Source organism: Nomia melanderi, chromosome 1 (assembly GCF_051020985.1).
Source record: "Nomia melanderi isolate GNS246 chromosome 1, iyNomMela1, whole genome shotgun sequence".
Classification (NCBI taxonomy): domain Eukaryota; kingdom Metazoa; phylum Arthropoda; class Insecta; order Hymenoptera; family Halictidae; genus Nomia; species Nomia melanderi.
This window is the reverse complement of record NC_134999.1, coordinates 36,855,433-36,876,094: the sequence shown is the minus strand read 5'-3', so window position 1 is coordinate 36,876,094 and position 20,662 is coordinate 36,855,433.

The window sequence follows — 20,662 nt, the reverse complement described above, 5'->3', positions numbered from 1 at the left end:
CTCCCCGGGAAGCCGCGTCCGTGTTTCACCATTTTGGTCGCATCCCGATGTATTGGAATTCACTTTGACGGGGGACAGCCGCGAGGGGAGGGGGCGAGGTCCGAAGGAGTCCGCCGGAGAGGAGACTCCGGCAGCCGCGAAATCCGAGGTGCGACGGAGAGCCGTGGGAAGAGGGCCGACGGGAACCGGCGGCGAAGAGGGACAGAGGGATAGGTAGATCGGGAACAGGAGAGGCAGACGGGAATAGCGGAGCACAGGCGCTTTACGATGATGGGAGTTTCGCTCGTAAAAGCCAATGTAGCGCCACCCCTTCGGCTCGCATTCGCCACCCTGCCGCTGACTATATATCGCCCACGCCGCCGTCCCCGCGACAGGCTGTCCGTCTTCCCTCCGCTCCAGCTTCGATACGCGCGGGGATCCTTCGTTAACGCCAGCTGGTTTCTACTTTCGATTTGAGTAATGACGGGATACCCGGCAGACTTCCGCTGCTCGCCGGAATGAGAATTAATAAGGACTTCGTTGCACGGGGCTCCTCGGCCCCGTGGTTTCTCCGTGCCCCGAAATTGATCGGGGACGAGTAAATTGGTTTCGTTTGGAGATTCGTTTTCTGGAAAATCGAGTTCGATTCGGCTGGGCGAGAAGCGGAAACTCTTGCGGGCGGAGGTTTCAACGGGGATATTATTTAGTTCGAGTCGAATTTCAATGGAGGAGTGCTACCGGGTTTCGTATGGTATCGGGAACGGCAACTCTTAACTTTCGGAGTTCAGTTGTTAATGAAGTACTGGTTGGAGGCAGGTTTTTGTTTACCTGAATTCTGGTACATTGAAATTTCAAGTGTTTTCAGTTTTTGTAACTGTTGCGGTAGAGTTTGTTCGAAGGTTATCTAGATGATTGGCGAGAATGGAACTTTTGGGGTATCTGTTTTTTACGGAGGTTGATTTCACTTGCGGTGGCGATGAATTCAGAAACTCGGCAGCATCTCGCACGAAGAATTTTGTCTTCGCCTATTATACAGATATGTACGCTAATTTTGTGTATTGGTAATTTTTTACAAAGTGGTAGATTTTGAATTATCGACGTGTACAATATGTCGTCGGCAAATTTGGAACAACAACGTCACGACGTGCACGTCTTTCCAGCGCAAGTGGTTAACTCTTGCTTCGACTTAACCGAATAGTGGACATTATATCGTTATTCTTGCAATATTCACAATGAACTCGTTAACTATTGTACTAGGTTACTGAATCTCTGTCGCTTATTATCTGTTACAGTATTTTTAGTAAGTGAACTTGAAATGCTTCCGGTCCACGAATGGTTAACACGTAAAAACGAATTATCGGTTCGTCTAAAGATCTCTAGTTCCCAGAATGCTACGCGAAGAATCGATGGTTGACAATATTACCGACATTTTTCCCACGTGTCCAACCAGAAATCACTGGCAACGTAACCAGCTGAGCGCGCCGCGAGATCAGTGGATCGGGTTCACCGGCGAGAAGCTATTTGTAATCTGGCGCCTTCGCCGGTTCTTATCGAACCGGGCGAGGTCGTTCGGTCCCTAGGGAGCTGCGGTTGAATTCTTTTATCTTCCTTGATTTTCCGGTTGGAGATGAAGCGATTTAATAGGGTGCAATGAGACGGACGGAGCTACCCGGCGCGGTTGTAAAGGCGGCCATTCGTTTCGCGGCTTCCGATTCCCCGGGCCGTAACACGTAAATGGAGTTTCCTGTGGGTTGTCAGTGCCGCCGCTGCGAGAGAAAAAGGAGAGCAGTGAATATGTAGCGGAACAATCCGTTCCGTGTGTCTAATACTCCTGATAATTGTCCCTCCGGCGAGAATTAACGCGTTCATTGCTGATGCTGCCTCCGCGCGTCCGCTTCAACGCTGAAACTAGCGGACGTGGTCGAAATGGGAAATTCGTGACTTATTTTTGCAATGATTAAATAGATAACAGATGCGTCGCTGGGAAAACATTTTAAAATATAATGGGTGGTGAAGATTTTCAACATGATTCAACAAATATGTATATTAGTTCATTCGAATTTAAAGCAAATATTATTCCTACGTAATCGACTATTATATTTAAAAGGAAATATAGGCATCACATATGTTTAGAATTTTCCTCTTTTTTCAGTAAATTATTAATGACAGTAACCGTATCGATCAGAGTTGAAAAAGAAATGTAAATCAATTCTCGACAGATACACTTTCGGAGTTTTTATAGAGACATCTGCAATTTGGACAGTTTTCGAACAGTTTGAAAGTGTACTGTGAATATAAATATTTCTTTATTCATTTATTATTGACGATTAAATAAATGCCAGCCATTCAGCGGTAGTTCACGTGATAATTTAACGGAGGCGACGCTCAGAGAGGGCTGACCAATTATCTCGAGCACTTACAGCCTAATTAGTCGAAAGTCGTGGTATCCTGTAAAATGTAAGCTACGACAGAGAAACGGTCAAAGAGCATAAATATCAAATTAATTGTAGCTCCGCCGTTTCTGCTTCGGCTAATTACCGGCGTGGAATTATTCGGCTGAAGTGTCCCGCCAAAAGCGACCTATATTGGTGCCTTCTTGACGAAGCGGTGTATATAATATCGCTGATAACGTTGCTCTTTGATAGTCCACGGTGAACTGGGAATTCATTTACTTGGTGGGTCGAAACATTTCTTTGCGGGGGAAGTCTTTGATCGAGAGACCGTTCGCTCCTTCGTATCCAGGCTACGAGAATTTCTAATTTTTGAAGACGATTATTGCGAACTCGCGTTGCGCAGCCGATTAAGGAATACTCGGGTAATTGGTATACTACTCTACTTCATTTAAGAAACTTAATACATACCTAGGACAGAGCTACTACTTACAAGAACAACTGCACCGTCTACTTTGTAATCAGTTCATGAAGCATTGTCCCTGGAATCTTCTTAATTCTTTCCTTAACGAAATTAATCACTCGAACATTTTCCAAAAGGATCCAATTAAACAAGAATGAAAGATACACCTAATGCCACTTGCAGCTGAATCTACGCACTCAAAGCCACCTCGATCAATTAACCCTTTGCACTCGAAAGTTTTTCACTAGAAATATTCAATATTCTCTGAAGAGGTACAGACGATGTTCTTTGAAGAGTGCGTCTATCGAGACTTCAATTGATTTGCAATTTAGTTTGTCTTGATTTCTTTATGATTTCTCAGACATCTGTTGTTTTTAGTAACTGCAGTAAGTTTTTAGTGTTAACCCATTGCACTCGAAAGTTCTTCACTAGAAATATTCAATATTCTCCGAAGAGATACAGACGATGTTCTTTGAAACTGATTAATAAGAAAACATATATAAATTAAGAAGGAAAGTTATTTTATTTCAATATTCCATGTATCGATGCATCATACAAAGCTTAATATTATATATAAAGCTTCATAATTTTAATCAAATCAAGTGGTGACTGAGAGTCACCTCTCGAGTGCAAAGGGTTAAAACCTCATCCATTTCTATCCTCATCGACCGATCAATGAAACATCCGTTCGAATTCAGCATCTCTTAATCAAACACTCTTTATCTCGCTAAAGATTCGAGCTGCCGCTTTCCAACTCGATTCTATATCGCCGAAAAACTTCTGCTTCTCTGGACCAATTAATTCCTCGTGCTCGATCGTCTCGTATCACAATGGCTCGATTGACTCCGATCGAGCACGGGGGTGCCTATCGTTGTACCGTCGAGTTTGAAAATAATTTCGCTCCCTTTGTTCGCCGAATCCGAAGTGGCAATCGTTCCGGCGCGTCGGGCTCGTTTTCGAAAAGTTTCACGCTCGGTCCGGCGCTCTTTTCATCCCGATGGCCGCGCGGAGGGGGGCGCGGGTGGGGGCGCGCAAAGTGCTCAAACAACAATCAAGCCGCGGGAACCATGGCGTTCGGTACATATTGTGGAACATCGCCTGGCCCGGGCACCGAGTTCCTCCCCCGCGCGCCGACAGCCGACAATTTAACCCCTTTAACTCCGTCCGTGGGCAAGCCTGACAGTTCAACCGGCGACCACTGTCGTTGCGCGGCCCGCCACGGTTATATTGCTATTTGTACAGCGGCAACTATCAATTTGCCGCCATCCATTACGGCGTTAGGCGGGGATTCGCTGGTTTAGGAGCGCGCCTCGCGACGCTCGCGTGTTGCCCGCGCGCCGATGCGACTCGTCGATAGATCCTGCGAATCAGATCTGAGATCTGGGTCGGTCGGTTTAGCGAAAGGAATGCTGGCGCTGTTGACTAATGAAATGTTGATCGGGGTATCGTGGTATCTAGGATTCTTAGCGTAGGTTAACACGTGTCACGTGTACCACGTGTGGTACACGCGAATGTGAGAAGATATTTTTAATACGTTCACTGCCATGAGAATTTTAGGCGTTCTGTACGATATTCCTTACAATGACAAATCTTGTAGAAATTATTTTAATATAATATAATGTAGAAATTATTTTCTCTGTTAGTTAACCAGTTAACTGTGTTGGACACGATACTAATTCTTTCAGCGATTAATTCTTTATTTTTTCACATAAACAGGTAATCATCCTTCTTTGTTTCCCTTTGATCTTTCATTAAAATATACTCGACGTGCATTCGTCCTGCGTTCGATGAGTACACGCTCCATTTTTTTATTATATTGCGCGGAACGAGAGGTTTTTCCAACTAAATTCCACAGCTAACTGGTTAATATCAAAAAATATCGTCCACATCTCACCAGAAATGTTCTTCCAGCGACAAATGTTCGAGTGCAAAGGGTAAACATCCCTCGAATAGTCCCGGACTCTAGACGAAATAAAGAAACGAAGGACCCCTATTTCCATTTCGATTATTCCGCGGTTAATTTCCACGCGTCACTCAAATGGAAGACTCGGGGAGGAACTAATAACAATGTCAGAGATTCCGGCTACGTAGCGCGGTTAACGAATGATCAGATTCAACGTTTTCAACGATCCGCAAGGTCCGGAAGATGCAATCGTCTGCGGGCTGATCGACGACGCGAAGACGACGCCCCGGGGGCGCAATTTCCTGCAGCTTATGCCGTGCTCCTGACGACGCAGGCGCGACGATTCTGCGAATGAAGATCATTTAATGGGATCAGGCTTTCTTTTGAAGACACTGGTAACGATGAGATTGCTCCCGGGATGCTTTCTGGGTATTTGGCTGCTTCTTGCCGCATTTTAGACCTGTATTAGGCTTGTGACAGCTGTGAGTCGGAGGTGGTTAGATCTTATCAGACTTTAGGATAAGCTTCCTACGTCTGGATTAGATTCTTCCAGGCTCCGTCGCAGCATTTTGTAGTACCTTCGTTCTTCTAAAGCTGTTAGGTATTGTTAGACTTTACTAGATCCAGAGATCAAACAAAGTTCTACGTTAGATTCCTCCACATCTACATAAACTACAGGAACTCCCAATTTAAAGTCATATAAACCAGTCGAACCACAGAAATCTAAACCTTCCCAAAAGATCCTCTAGATCCAAGCTGAAGAATCTCACTTATCTCCACATTTCAGAGAGTACGGATGAGAATAATATGACAACAATGTTATAAACTAATCACAGCGACTTGAAACAAACGCAGATCGAATTACAACGGCTGAAGAAACTTCTAAGATAAAAACCTGTTCTCAGCATACTCTTAAACACAGTCGAAAGAAGAACCACAGTACTTCGAACCTCAGCACTCGCCCCGAGAACTCCACTGAACGGCAATAACGGGATCACCAGCTAAACACCGAAACAGACACGAAATCATCACTTCCACGGTCACGAGCGATATACCGGCGTATCCCAGCGGCCAAAGTCGAACGAGCCAGCGACCGGACGCAAGAGGGAACCGCATTTCCCCTTTATTCCCAGGCGTCGATTCTCCCGCGTGTCTGGACGCCCGACACGCGTAAGTCGCCGTGTAAAATCGAATTCCGTGCCCGTGTAACGGTCGAGGTGGCTCAGAAATCCCGTTCCTCCGGTGAAGTGTTAAATTATACGCCTGCGGGAATGGGGTAACAGCGGGTCCACGGACGCCGCTGCCGCCGCCGCCGCCGCCGCCGCTGCGCGGACGGTTTAGCAGCCCCTTACGAAATGACTGTTTCAATTGGTTTGCGTCCCGGGGGATTGTCACGGTGCGGCGGAATGGCTGAACGGGCCGGTACCGTCGACGTCACCATCGGTGACCGTCCCCTTTAACCTCCCCCTGGTACCGGCCCCTTCGTATGGTAACTACGGATAGCAACCGGACCGCAATCTGCATTCCGTTACCTAATTGTCGTAACACGACGATGTATGTAGATGCATACGTATCGTGTACACATATACCATAGACCACCGCGCCGACCTGTATATGCCTTCGGGTACATGGATCCAGGATACATAACGTTGCGTAGACGAGCGACGGGTTTTGCGGGTGGGAAAACGGGGGGGTGGCAGGGTAAACAGCGAACGGAAGGAGGGACCGACGATACCTGGCCAGGCGATAGCCCTCTTATTCAGTCACCGATAGAATTTATGATGCGACCGAGGAGTTCAGCAGGAGCCACGACGCGAGGGGAAGGCTTTTTTTCACCGGTGAAGTTTAGTAGCTTGTCACCTACCCCATGAAATATTGTAAATTTGAATTTATGGGCCCGCGTAGGACGCTCCCTGGATGTATTACCCGGCTGGCGTCGCGGGACGGGGGATAAGGTTCCTGTTTGCCTGTAAAGAGTGCCAGTTTGAATATCCCACGTCCCTTTTTAAGTATTTAGAGCTTCCGCGGGAGACGACCGGAGCCCCGGGGACGTTCAAGGGATGGTGAATGTTTAAATAGCTGGGGAATATTTTGATTCTTGACGAAAAACGTTCGCGACGATAGCTCGGTGTACTGGGAGGTTGGGTTTCGGGATGTTGCGTAAGTATTGGGAGCTTTACGGTGAAATTCGAACTTCGGGGTCTGTGTGTGTGAAATTTCTGTGGAAGCTTCAGTTGTAAACATTTTAACGGTGGATGTGTATTTATGTTTGCTCTACTGTTTCCTAGAGAATCGGTTTTCGTAATGTATAATGTAATATAATATAATGTAATATGATATGCTATGCTATGCTATACTATACTATACTATGCTATGCTATGATATGATATGATATAATATAATATCAATATTATATTCATTAAGTAATCATTAATCAATTACTTATACACAATATTCACCTTTTGCACTCGGGAATATTTTTCGCAACAAATATTCCTTATTTTCCGATGAAATACCAATGGTATTTTTTACAATTAATATAAAACAATACCTTGCATAAATTAAGTGATGAAACTATTTTATTCCGATGTTCCATGTGTTGGTAGATTACAGAAAATTTAATACTGAATTTTAAATTGTATAATTTCGTCGGGATAAATCAAATGGCGAGTGAAAGGCGCCTCTCGACTGCAAAGGGTTAAATCTTACAGAACTCAACACGTGAAATATCGAAAGTATCTCCGCTGTTCAATCTACGTAAGACTTGATAATTCTGCGGTATCGAATGAACTGGCGACTCCTAGTCCATAGTGCAGAGGGTCAGTATAAAAATGCGAGAACTTAAGGAACGCGCGATCGGAAACGCGATAAGAAAGTCGAGCGGTATCGTCAGAAAGAAATCAGGTGTCGAGGGAACGAGAATTTTTCGGAGGGGGAGGGGTTGAAAGTGGGATGCTGGAACAGTTTACGTCACTTCGGCGCAGACCCATTTCAGACTTTCCCGTTGGCCGGCATCAGATAAGCCAATCGGGAAACAAACTTTTCGGCAGTATCGTGGCCCGCCGCTTCTCCCCGGTTTTTCTTCCAACGGAAGGAGCCAGCTCTCGCATTATATCAGCGGCTTGATCTCAGAACGACTCGGTCGTATCCAGCGGCGCTCCTAATAACTTCCGGTTTCTTTAATTGAATTTGATCAAGTGCCGCGTCCCTTCTCGCTACCCCCTCGCGATCGTAAACTGGCTATTTGTGTCGTGATTCGTGTCCCCGCCTACGCGATTTGTGGCTGACTTGATCCTGCTTTAACACTGGAACTGCCGTACCAGTCAAAATGACTGTAGTTTGTTTGTTTCGCAGTTATTAGTATCTTGAAAGCATTGAATAGTTGAAATGATTTTGGAAATAAATAGTTTTTAACAATATTGTTACAATTTTTATAGAGATTACATATCAATCGTATTATGCTCAGTAGTTCTAGTGTTAATCTAAAAATGATAGTAACTAACAAGGTTTCATTTAGAATACGATGATAATGGAGACTTTACGTTGGATTCGATGAATCTCTAAATGTCATTAGGTTTATATTTACCGGTGATACTCATTATTTTTCACGAATTTTTTGCTTCTACAGTAAGTTTGCTGGAAATAGGAGAAACATAATTGGGAATATAAAGTTTGATAAGGTGTCGTAGTGAATGTACCATTGCTAGAACTGAGAGAAGGCAGTAAAAGGATCAGAGAAGCTATTACGTGTCACGGGAAGTTTTCATGGCTCCACTGCATTAAAATAGAGAGTTAAAATACTAACAGCTTTCGTCAAGGGATAGAGGAAAAAAGGCATTACTTGAGGTTTTCATTATTTCGCAAACTCAGTTGTTTGTCCTCGTCAACTTTCCCCCTTTTTATACGCAGGCCACCCTTGTCCCCTGCACATGCTAACGATCCACGCTGTTCCCCGCAGAAAATTACATTAAATTCGCGTCGTTCGCAGGAACGCTATCAAAGTCGAATCTCTAAGCAGAGGGAGATAAAGTTGGAAACGCCGAAACAACTTCTATGAATATAATCTCAAGTCAACGATTTATCACTGGCTACGAGCCTCTCGTAAACATCCTCTCTTTACTGGAACATAAAATTCTTCAGTGAGCAGCGAGCATCTCCATAATGCTCAAATAAAAACATTTCATTCATTAAAGTTACTCTTCTCGTCTCGAACATTAAATGTTAACCTTCGGAATTGCAATGTAATATACTTTCCTCTTGAATGTTAACGTTCAAAGTTCAAACATACTATCTATTTCTTTCAAACTTCAACTGTCAACGTTAAACTAGACCTCTACCTCAAATTTTAACCCTTTGCACTCTACAAATTTTCACTGGAAATACTCAATATTTTCTAATGAGCTGCGGATAAGATTTTCCAAAATTGATTTGACAAGAAGTCGCGCATACAAGGTTAATTTCTGAAATGGAAACATATCTATCTTTCAAGTTTCAATTTTAACACTATTTCTAACGAGGTGTCGACAGACACTTGTCGAATTTTCGTCTTAAAACTATTTTCCAACCTTAGTCGCACATTCTGAACTGACCTTCGACTTTACCAACAACGATTATAACATTACAAGAAATATCCAAAATTCAATCGGGGGAAAATCGTTAAACCGGCAAAAGAATTGCAAGTTAAAATTTCGGAAACTCTCATTTGACATCTTCGCTAGAAATAGTGTCAGGGGACTTAAATTCCATCGAAAGCGCGAAACGATTCGATTGTTCCGTCAAAAGTCACCGAGTCACGTGGCCGGCGACGTGACAAAGAAGGGGGAAAAAACAGGGAACTTTCGTTCGTTTCACGGTCGACGAGAGACCGGCGACCAGTTTTATTCACGCTTATTTGAAACGAGTCTCGGGGCCCGATATCACGAAGATCGCTCGGAGGAGCAAGACAAACTGAAACCCGACTGGATTTCCCACTTGATCTACAACGTCCGATCTGCTATTGATCTACAATGGCCCCGGCCCGCGCCGACCGACCGACCGACCGACCGACAGACGAAGTGGACACTCGCCTGGAATCGATGTTGACTTACCAGGAACTTGTTCCGTGATTTTTAACTAAGATCAACAGAGATGGTCGTCCCGCCCCGAACTATTACCGTGTATACGGAAATTCGCTTCTCGTTTTTTGCCGATGAAACTTGCCGCGCTCGCAGTCCAACTCGGCCGGCTGCTTGTTCCGACAAAGTAAACACCGTGTAATACGAACATTTATCGGATGTTTAACGATGCATAATACATGAGATGTGAAAATTATTCTCGGCTACTCCTACGAATTACATTATACACAAACCGTGGACGTTTACGTGAATTTACATATCAAAATACCATTCCTCGGACACTAGAGTCAAAGAACATGAATCCTTTCACCGTGCAACGTGCTAATAACGCAGATCAATTCAGTTTCTCGCCACTTCTGCCGAAGAAATTGAACTCGATAAAGGAAACTCGATATAATCACCGACACGTCGAAGATAAAGCGTTCGCATCGCTGCCAGACCTAGATTAAAGTAAATATGATACATATTGTAGTATCGAACGGCGAAACGAAGAGTGACATCCTTCGGCCATTTTTCGACGAAAAGCAGAGTTCGGTTGATTTTAAGGAACTGTGTCTAATGAGGGTGCAAGCTTGACGCGTTGTTACAAGGGTTGTTGAAAGAAAAGTGCTCCTCAACACACCGAATTAACTCATTCTTATTGTCCTACTATTATTCTGCTCCCAAATATTCAATGCCTTCAAGATACCAATCATTGCGAAACAAAAGAATCGGAACCAGTCATTTCTACAACGATAATTCCATTGTAAACCCTCTATTTCACACCAAAATGTCTACATTCGTCCGCAAAGAGCCAGTCGAAATCTTGGTACTTATTCCGAATCAGATTCAGCGTCGCGAAACTTTCCAACGGAAAATTCCGCGACTCGAGGTACATCGAAGAGAACGCGGCCGTTATTTATTACACGAATGAACGTCGACGCGGAGGAATAATCGATGATCAGGCCGCGCGAGTTCGACGAATTCACTTGATCGGCCGGCGAGTCGTTAAGTATGCGTCCCGGGTGCGCGGTCTCCAAAGTCAACCGCAGCGATTCCGCGACGCGGAAAGTTGCCGGTAATATTTCTGAAAATAAGGCGCGTCCGCGGCCGCTATTGAGATGCAGCGCGGAGGATAACTTTTCCCCGGGAAAACGGAAGTGCGAGTTCCCGGGCGAAAATGTATAGAAGAAAGTTTCGTTCGGTTCCTGCGGGTCGTATAAAACTCGCCGCGACCACGCCCTTGAGTCCCCTCCCCCGCAGGCCCGGGATAAATATCCGACGCCACCCCCGTTGCGGCCGATGCGAACTTTTGATCGGGACCCGAGGTGTAATGACTTCATAAATGATCCGGCGGGGGCCGTCGAGCTATCTTGTGACGCCTATGGCGGTTTTCTGGACAGACGCGTTTTAGTTGACCTTTAACCCTTGCACTCGAGAGTGACTCTAGGTTATCACTTGATTCGATACGACAGAAATATGAAGTTGAATAGTTAACCCTTTGAACTCTGTAGGCTCCAATATTGCACCAGCTATAATATTGAATATTTCAATGAATCAAAGAAGCTACCCTAAAATTATTCGATTTTCCACACATCCAAATTTTTTGTTAACAGGGAAAATAAAAGATCGAAGAAATGTAGCATTTCTGATTTTCGCTAGGGATACTATAAAAATTAGTTGCAGTTGCTGATAGATTACAAAAAAAATCTGGAGTGTTGAGGGTTAATATTTCAAATTAAACTTTGTACTGCTACGTGAAATCGTGGAACAAAACAGGTTTGTTGCTTAATTAGTCTATGAATTATCGGTAAATTCGTTTCGAACGATATAGCCTCTCATTAGAAATCTGAATATTTTCATTGAAGAACTTTCGAGTTTTTGTTGCATTTTTCCTTGATAACTCTGTTATCACGATATTTGATTTGAAATTTAGATCACGAAATTAGATTTGATGATATAGATAGTTTGTAGAGAGCAGTGTGAACGATTCTTCTTACTAATAACATTGACAATAATATAATAGTCTAATCTATTTGAGAAATAACTTAACAAAGTAGCTATGAGTAAAATTGATAACAAGTCACGCTCGGTGCAGGAAAGGGTTAACACTGGAACAACCGTCGAAATGACTGGTTCCGATTCTTTTCGTTCGCAGTGATTGTTATCTTGGAAGCATTGAATATTTGAAAGGAGGAGAATAATACAATTAAATTGAGAATAATAAGAAGAGGAAGGAGGACGAAAGCAAATTCCGAAGAAGACTCGGATGTACCTGGTCGTGTTTATTCATTGAGAGTAAACGCGATGGAACTGCAAGTTGGCCGATGCAATCAAGCTACGTCAAGCCATATAGAAAGCAATCATCTTGAAATGCTGTGGTGTACAACTTTCCGCATGATCGACAATTTTGATGAAACCTGTTTGTTAGGTTGAACTCGTCTGGAATGGGGGTCGCGCCGGAGAACTTGAGGAGTAGTTAATTAGGAAATAAGAGGAACCTACTGAAAGTGTGCATGCTACTAAGAATGATCCTCGCAATTAGTCATCTTAAACATTTGAGCAAATCACTAATCCATTGCCTTATTACTTCTCTACCATCCATACAACTTTCTCATTAACGACTTATCAAGGAAAAAAAATTATAGGCATATATCAATCTTTACTCTAAAATCTAATTGATAACAGAACAATTTACTTTCAATTCAAAATTATCGAACAAACCATGCTAGTTCCCTTTGAAACGCACCACGTGTCTGACGTCTTTCTAAAGCAAAGGGTCAGAACTCCCAAAGAATTCAAGAAAATTTCCCATTCCCGTCCACGAAGCACCATGCATAAGTGATCGAACGATCGTGAAGCTACACGAATCTCTCACTCGCCAGTAAGCGTCCGCTGTCAGCCAGTTTGTCACAATTTCCTGTCACGCGTGTCCAATCTCTCCTCCTTCAGAGTGGCGGTTTTCTTTCTGCTTCCGGTGTGTGTCTCTCGTTCCGGCGGTAACCGGCTCTCTCCCCGTATCGTATGGTTACAAGGCCAGCCCTAAATCCTTCCGAGCCACCGCGAGGAACGTACAGCGGCGACGTTCACCCCCTCGCCGCTGCCGTTCGTCCGACATGGCTGCTAAAGGGGGCGAAACCAGTATCTATCTACCGCCGGCCGAAACCCCAAGCGGGGCCACCGAGCGCGGCTTTCGAAATTTATTTATCGCGCTCCCCTGGACCCTTGTCCTCCTCGACTATTCCTTAAGGACCGACGCGCCTTTCCAGAGTTTCCTTTCTTCTCCGCGAGGCGACTATTCGGCAACGACGCGATGAACGATGTCAGTGATAAACTTCGGACTCTGACGTGTTCGAGCGGTAGTTTGCGGGGAATAAATGAATGGGCCGATGGAGTTTGTTGTGGGATCGATGGATCGAGACGGGTTTTTGATCGTGTTTCGATGAGATCTGTCGCGGAGAGTTTAATCTGTTGATTGGATCAGTAGTGGAGATTTGAAGTTGATTGATGGTTTCAGGTGTTGAGTAGTTCTGTTTGAGTTCGGTGGAGTTTGACGAAGTTGAGAGGAGTTGAATGTTTTTGGTTAGTGATGTGATGGTATGATAAGGATGTTAAGTAATATTTCTATCAATATTTGTGCAGATTTGTCGTTGATTGATGGTTTCATGTATTTGAGTAATTCTGTTTGAGTTGGGTGGAGTTTGAGTAAGTTGAGAGGAGTTGAATGTTTCTGGTGAGTGATGTAATGATATGATAAGGATGTTAAGTAATATTTGTATCGATATTCATGGAGATTCGTAGTTATTGTAGGTTGCTGTTATTACTTGAGTAGTTCTGTTTGAGGGAAATTAGATGATGCTTTAACGATGTTGAATAATATAAAGATGAGTGATTAATGTTTCTATCAATATTCGTACAGATTCGTAGTTGCTATAGCTTACTGTTATTATTTAACTAACTCCCTTATCGAGAAATTAGGTCACCTTACTTTATCCAAGTTCAAACGAATAGTACAGTATTTCTATTCGAGTTCACTAAAGATAAATCTAGACTCAGCGTACACAACGATAACAATACACAAATCTTACAAAATAGAAAACATTCGAGTTACCGTTGAATCACATTCGTCCAAAAATTTCGTTTCGAAATTCCTAGATATCCTGGAATATTTCCGGAGGCTTCCGGTTGAGCTGACGCGTCCGTTTTCGGATGCGTTTCAATAATGGCGGCGGCGGCGTGTTCTCGGTAGCCGGCAACGATTATAAATTACAATCGCCGCTTATCCGTACGACCGCGAGGGGCAGAAACGACTTCTCGATATTTTTCCTTTGGTCGCCGGCGGTCGGGGTCTCCGCAGGAAAGGATCGGCCAGGCACAATACGTATGAGGCCTGGGTATAATACATCGAATCGGGACGAAATGCCTTTTCACGAGTTCTTTTGAGCTTTCAAAGCTCGGAACAATATCTGACTTGAGATTGGGGTCGCGGGAAGTCCCTCGGGTAAGAAGTGTTATCTACGTTTCCCCAAGTCGGAGACCGGACCCCCCGCCGGCCGCCATTCAAGACCACCTTCAACCCCTTTTGCCGACCAAGCACTCACCCCTCCGTTTTAATCACTACTTCTGATAGCCTGCTCGATTGGATCGGGGACCTTTTCGTACACCTTGTGTGCCTCCGCGATCGTCGGGCACACCCTGGAATCCCATTACACCAGGATACAATGAAATTTCAGACCGATCCCCTCGATTAACACTTTGACTGCCAAGTAAACACTCATGAAAACTCCTATGCGATTGAAACAATTCTAACGCATTGCTCGCCGGCCCCGCGATAATGAATTTTTAGTCGTTTCCATTCAAGGAATCGCGTCTTTTCGTAATTATTACATTAAACCTTACTCAATGAATTCACATTATCAAGTAAATTATATTGTAAGATACAAATAGTATTACAATAAAGTAAATTCGATTTATTGAACCACGCATTCGTTAATGAGTAATCAATCGTGTTTTGAAGTTAATATAATCAATATATTCCAATTATACTTCCTTACAGCCTTCATGAAGTCTTCTTGCACTACATATTCTCTCTTTCTTAGAATCGTTTAGTTGTTATTGCTACATTGATGTAACATTTTAGGTATGCACAACACGAATCCAAAGTAAAATTACAAAAATTCACTGATTTCATGGTTTCGTTACGCTTCTTTGGAACGCGTTGATGCAACGTTCTGTAGACAAAGGGTTAATAGCTTGTGAGATTATTCTTGTTCTATTCTTCTTCTATTGAATGTATAAAATAGAAAACTATAAGAACTACACTCAGGGATTTTTAAATATTCGAGTAAAAACAAAACGATCGGAGAAGATCGAATTCAATAGAAAACCTATGAAGAATTAACCCTTTGAACTCCATAGGCTCCAATATTGCCCCAGGAATAATACTAGATATTTCAATGAATCTTAAAGAAACTACCCTATAATTATTAGATTTTTACACATCCAAATTTTCTACTAAGAAGGAAACTAAAAGATCTAAAAAATGTTATAGCATTTTCCATAAAAATTACTTGCAGTTGTTGATAGATTACAAAACCATCTGTAGTGCTAAGGGTTACCCTTCGCGAATCTTCCTTCATAAACCGCAGTGCACGGCAAATATCGAAAATCCGCTTACGAGCAATCAGCGCCGCGGATAATTAGTACTCCCGCGAATTCTTCCCGCGGCGCCGCGTAAAACAGGCGCAATAATTATCAGAGAGGGAACGGCGAGCGGGCCGGCCGACGTTGAACTAATTAAACTTGCGCACCCTGGACAATAGGTTTATTATGCATTTGCCGCAACAGCGGTATATCTCTTCGGGGACTGTTCACCGTTGTAACAGCGTTAGAGGTTTCTTAGTGCCCGTAGGCGGCCCGGCAGAGCTTATTGCCGCTGCTAGACGAAAGTTGGAACAATGAGGTTCGAGACGTCGCCAGCCCGTAAGGTCCATTAAACTCGAATTTCAGAAACGCGACCGGTAAAAAGTCGCTCGTCCTTCGCTCGTCCGCGAACGGATCCTGATTTCCGCGGGAACCGTCCAAGTTCGAGGCGTTTCGTCCCCCGAGAAACTTTCGGGACGTTAGATATTAATAAGCAATGGTGAAAGTTCTCTCGTCACTTCGTTCGTGTCCGGAACGTATCCACAGAAACCGGCCAGGTAATACAGAGCCGAGCCGTGAAAAGACCCTAAAGACCGTATTCCCGGCACCGCCATTAAACCCTCGATCGTTCAAGCGCTAATTATTCGCCGGAGTCTAATGATGCCAATTAAAATTTTCTGCGATGGGCTCGACCCAACGGGGAATTTCAAGTTACCGTTTTCTTCGGTTCTCTCTCTTTCTCTTTTTCTCTCTTTCTCTCTTTCTCTGTGTTCTCCTTTAGCTCCACTTTCTCCCTCCATTCGTCTTCCTCTCTTTCCCCGAGGAGTCTCTCCGCGCCAATAACTTTCGCCCGGGATATTTATCTCGTCGAATCTGTAATTATAGTGACCGACTTTTTCTCTGCCCGATGGGAAATGTGTTGGTTAACTGTTGAAGTGGGCAGCGATTTATTGGTGTGGATTTTAAAGCTTTCGATGGGGTCTACCGATGTTCTGTCGTGTAAACGAACGATGAGATGTAAACAGTAGAATCTTTTCTAGGTGAAAGTATTCGTATGGTATGCGATATATGAAATATTTATTCTTTCAAATCATTTTTAACAGTAGAACTACCGAGGATTTAATACGACTGATATGTAATCCCTATGAAAATTCTAGATTATTTTCGGTTTCTTCGTACATTCATTATAGTATTCAAGAAGCTATTTATTTTCAAGATCATTTCAAATGCTTTCAAGATATCAATAATTGAAACAAAACAATCGAAACCATTTTGACTGGTACTGGTTCTAGTGTTAACCCTTTGCACTCGAAAGATTTTCATGAAAATATTCAACATTTTTCAACAGATATAGACGACATTGAAACTAATTTAACGATAATTCACAGATAAATGAAGCAACAAAGCAATTTTATTTAAATATTTCCCACAGCAATACAAAGTGTCATTTAAAATAAACATTCAACTCACCTCTCGAGAGCAAAGGGTTAAGCAACCCCAATCAGTTTTATCTAATCAGTCGCAGCAACCCGAAGATTCGTTCGATTATATCCAACAGAAAATCTGTTTCACCGTTGAAAATATTCGATTTTCAGAAGATAATCTCTCGAAGAGGGTTCAAGTGGCCGTGACAGTGCCGCTGGCTGTCGGGTCAGAAAGGGTTCCCCGTTATTGTCATTGAAATCTGTAAATAGGGCGGTTTCGGGTTCCGAGTTAGGTATCCGTCGTGTATGCACACGTCCGGCCGGTGTACCTGGGAGAGAACGGTCGCGAATATATCGTGTACAACATCCGGTACCAGGGGGAATGGTTGTCCTATGGCTCGGGTAAAGGGTACAAGGCGATGGTAGGGACGGATTTGGTGATGTAGCTGCCTGAGATGTAGCCGCAAGCTATGCATGGAATGCTCCTGCTCGAGAGTCGGTAGATTGGGGTGCGAAAAGGGGTGATCACGGACAGTGCCATCTTAATTAATTTCCTCTCAATCCTGGCCTCTCGTCGCCGAAGGATCCTTCCACGCCCGTGGAATAGAGCCAGGCCTTGCTGATCGCTGTCTCCGGGGCATTCGCTGTAATTAGCCTCCTACCGCGATGATAGAGGTGTTACAGTTTTTTTAAAGGGTCGCTTCATAGAGGATTAAGGGCTGATGTCATTCGGTGGCTTATGTAAATAATTACTCATCGGTAAATAATGAATCTTTAACGTGGCGGAATTGGACGTTAGATTTTCTCGTGTAAGTAATGGTTCCAATGGTACTTACCAATGGTGGTAAGTTCCTTTCGACACTATTACATTTCTTTTCTATTACACTGTTTCTATATATTACCTTGATATTCAAAATACTAGAATTGAAATGCATTCCTGATTTCTTCCGCAATTATTGAAAATTACAGGTTTCTCAGAGAAATGACAAGATATTGCTTAGCAAAGTTGTTGATCGATTGTCTCAGTAGACTTTGGAGTTTCCATATTCGTAGAGATTCGTAGTTGCTGTGGCTTGCTATTATTATTTAATTAACACTAGGTTTACGGGCATTTATTGTACACTTCATTCTATTATTCCTAAAAGAATTGATGCTCGTTTATTTAGATTGTGGAAATTGGAGATTTGACAGTAGGTAATTGGGGTACATGTCAGTGTGATCGCATCAATCAAAATCGGCGTAAACATTTACAAAATAACATTTCTAACAATATGCGTCAATTTGACGCGTTCCGTAAACCTAGTGTTAATACTCAAAATACCAGAAGAGTTAAAATGCATTCCTGATTTCTCCACTTCGCAATTATTGATAATTACAGGTTTCTCAGAGAAATAACACGATATTGCTCAGCAAAGCTGTAAATCGATTGAAGTCTCAGTAGACTTTAGAGTTTCCATATTCGTAGAGATTCGTAGTTGCTGTTATTATTTACTTAATTCTGTTTTCGAGAAATGAGGCTACGTTACTGTATCCACAGAGAAATTTCGAAAAGTCTTAACTCCTGAGTAGCGTTAGTTCTCCCTCAACCACTGCATCTACAAAGATGTCACGCGGAAGTATGTCAGATGAACGTGCCAGGATTCACAGTTGACCAGCGGGGATCGAGCAGAAAGTGATTCTTCGCGCGAGGAGCGGCAGGATCGAAGGTGCAGGGTTACCGTTGAATTCCCGATCGAAATAAGTAAAGGGGATCGAGCAGGTGGCACGGTCTCTAATAAGATACGTTTCTAAACGGCCACCTTGTACAAATCCGATTGGATTGAAACGGTCGGAACGGGCGACTAGTCAGCCAATTGTCCCACTGGAGTGGAACTGCTGATAGCCGGTCTCCGTTCCCGGCGAGAGTACAGGCCGGACGGCCGTCGAGCCGTGTTATATTTTCTCCTCTCTCCGAGTCCCGCGCCTGACCCTGACAATAAGAATTAATCGACGTCCCGGCGCTCTTCCGTTCCGCGGCAATTCCTTTCTCCATTCCCAAGGTTCCGCGTCATTGTACCCGCGACCCTTGATTCCGACAAATAATTCCCCTCGCCCTTCCACGCTTCCGACGCGTCGTAAAATTCTTCCCGCAGCCGGTTACAAAGACTGTGGCCGCGCACGAGTGTCGGGGCGACGGACGTCGGCGGAGATCGATTTTGACGGACGTTTTTAACGCGTTCCGCATAGAAGCTGGCTCTTGAGATGTGTGAGTTTATAGGTTTTGGTGGAGATTTTGGTTGTTCGTATGGAAACGGCGTTTGTAAGATTATACTGTAGTTTAGGAGGTAATGGTATTGTTCGTGAGGTGATATTATGGTTTGTAAGGAAATAGTATGCTTTAGAAGGAAATACTATAGCTTGTGAGACAATATTGCAGTTCAGAAGGTAATCCTGTGTTTCACAACGTAATACTATAGTTCACAAGTTAGTACCATAATTCACAAGGTAATGTCATAGTTCACAAAGGAATACTATATCTCATAAACAATATTTCAGTTTACAAGATAATAGTATAATTCATGAGATAATATTATGGTTTACAAGGAAATAGTATGTTTCACAAGTTAATACCATAATTCACAAGGTAATGTCATAGTTCACAAAGGAATACTATATCTCATAAACAATATTGCAGTTTACAAGATAATAGTATAGTTCATGAGATAATATTATGGTTTACAAGGAAATAGTATGTTTCACAAGTTAATGCCATAATTCACAAGATAATGTCACAGTTCACAAAGAAATACTATAGCTCATAAAATAATATTGCAGTTTACAAGATAATAGTTCGTGAGGTAATATTATGGTTTATAAGGAAATAGTATGGTTCAGAAGGAAATACTATACCTCATAAAACAATATTGCAGTTTACAAGATAATAGTATAGTTCATGAGGTAATATTATGGTTCATAAGGAAATAGTATGGTTCACAAGTAAATACTATAGCTTGTAAGACAATATTGCAGTTTACAAGGTAATGCTGTGTTTCATAAGGTAATACTATAGTACACAAGTTAATAGCATAATTCACAAGAAAATATCATAGTTCACAAAGAAATACTATAGCAACAATATTGCAGTTTACAAGATAATACTGTGGTCCACAATACAATACTACATTCTCCAAACTAATATTTCCACTTACCGAGGCGATACTGTCTCCAATATGCCACTAATCAACTCCAGCTACAGAAGATGTAGAATACATTAAACATAGTCACAAGAGCATTGGTTACTCAATTATTCCACACCATTACGCACCAAGTATCCCCAAGAACGAAACGATTGGTATACAATTTAAACGTCACTTCAACAATCATGACCAGTTCCACAGAGCACAAAAGAATGCAGCAACGTTCGTATCGAATGTCCAACGCACGTCGCAGCAATCGTCAACGTTGTCGACATTGTACGTCATATTCGACAGAAGTCGATCCGTGACCGATCATGAAATGAATCCCTCGGAAGTCAATGTTTCAATACATCGATTTCGAGCATTTCCTTAGTTTCATCAGAAAAGTACAAACTCCTTTCTCAGAGGACACGCTCCGCAACAGTGGAATATTATTCATCCCATTAAAATTTACAATCATCGTACAACATCGAAAACTCGAGTTAACCGCATTGGCTTCCAAACGACCGAAATATTACGAGGCGACGTCGCAGCGTTATGGTCTGAATATTCGCGTGATCCCGAGTTAAGACACAGGAGTCAACCACCCGC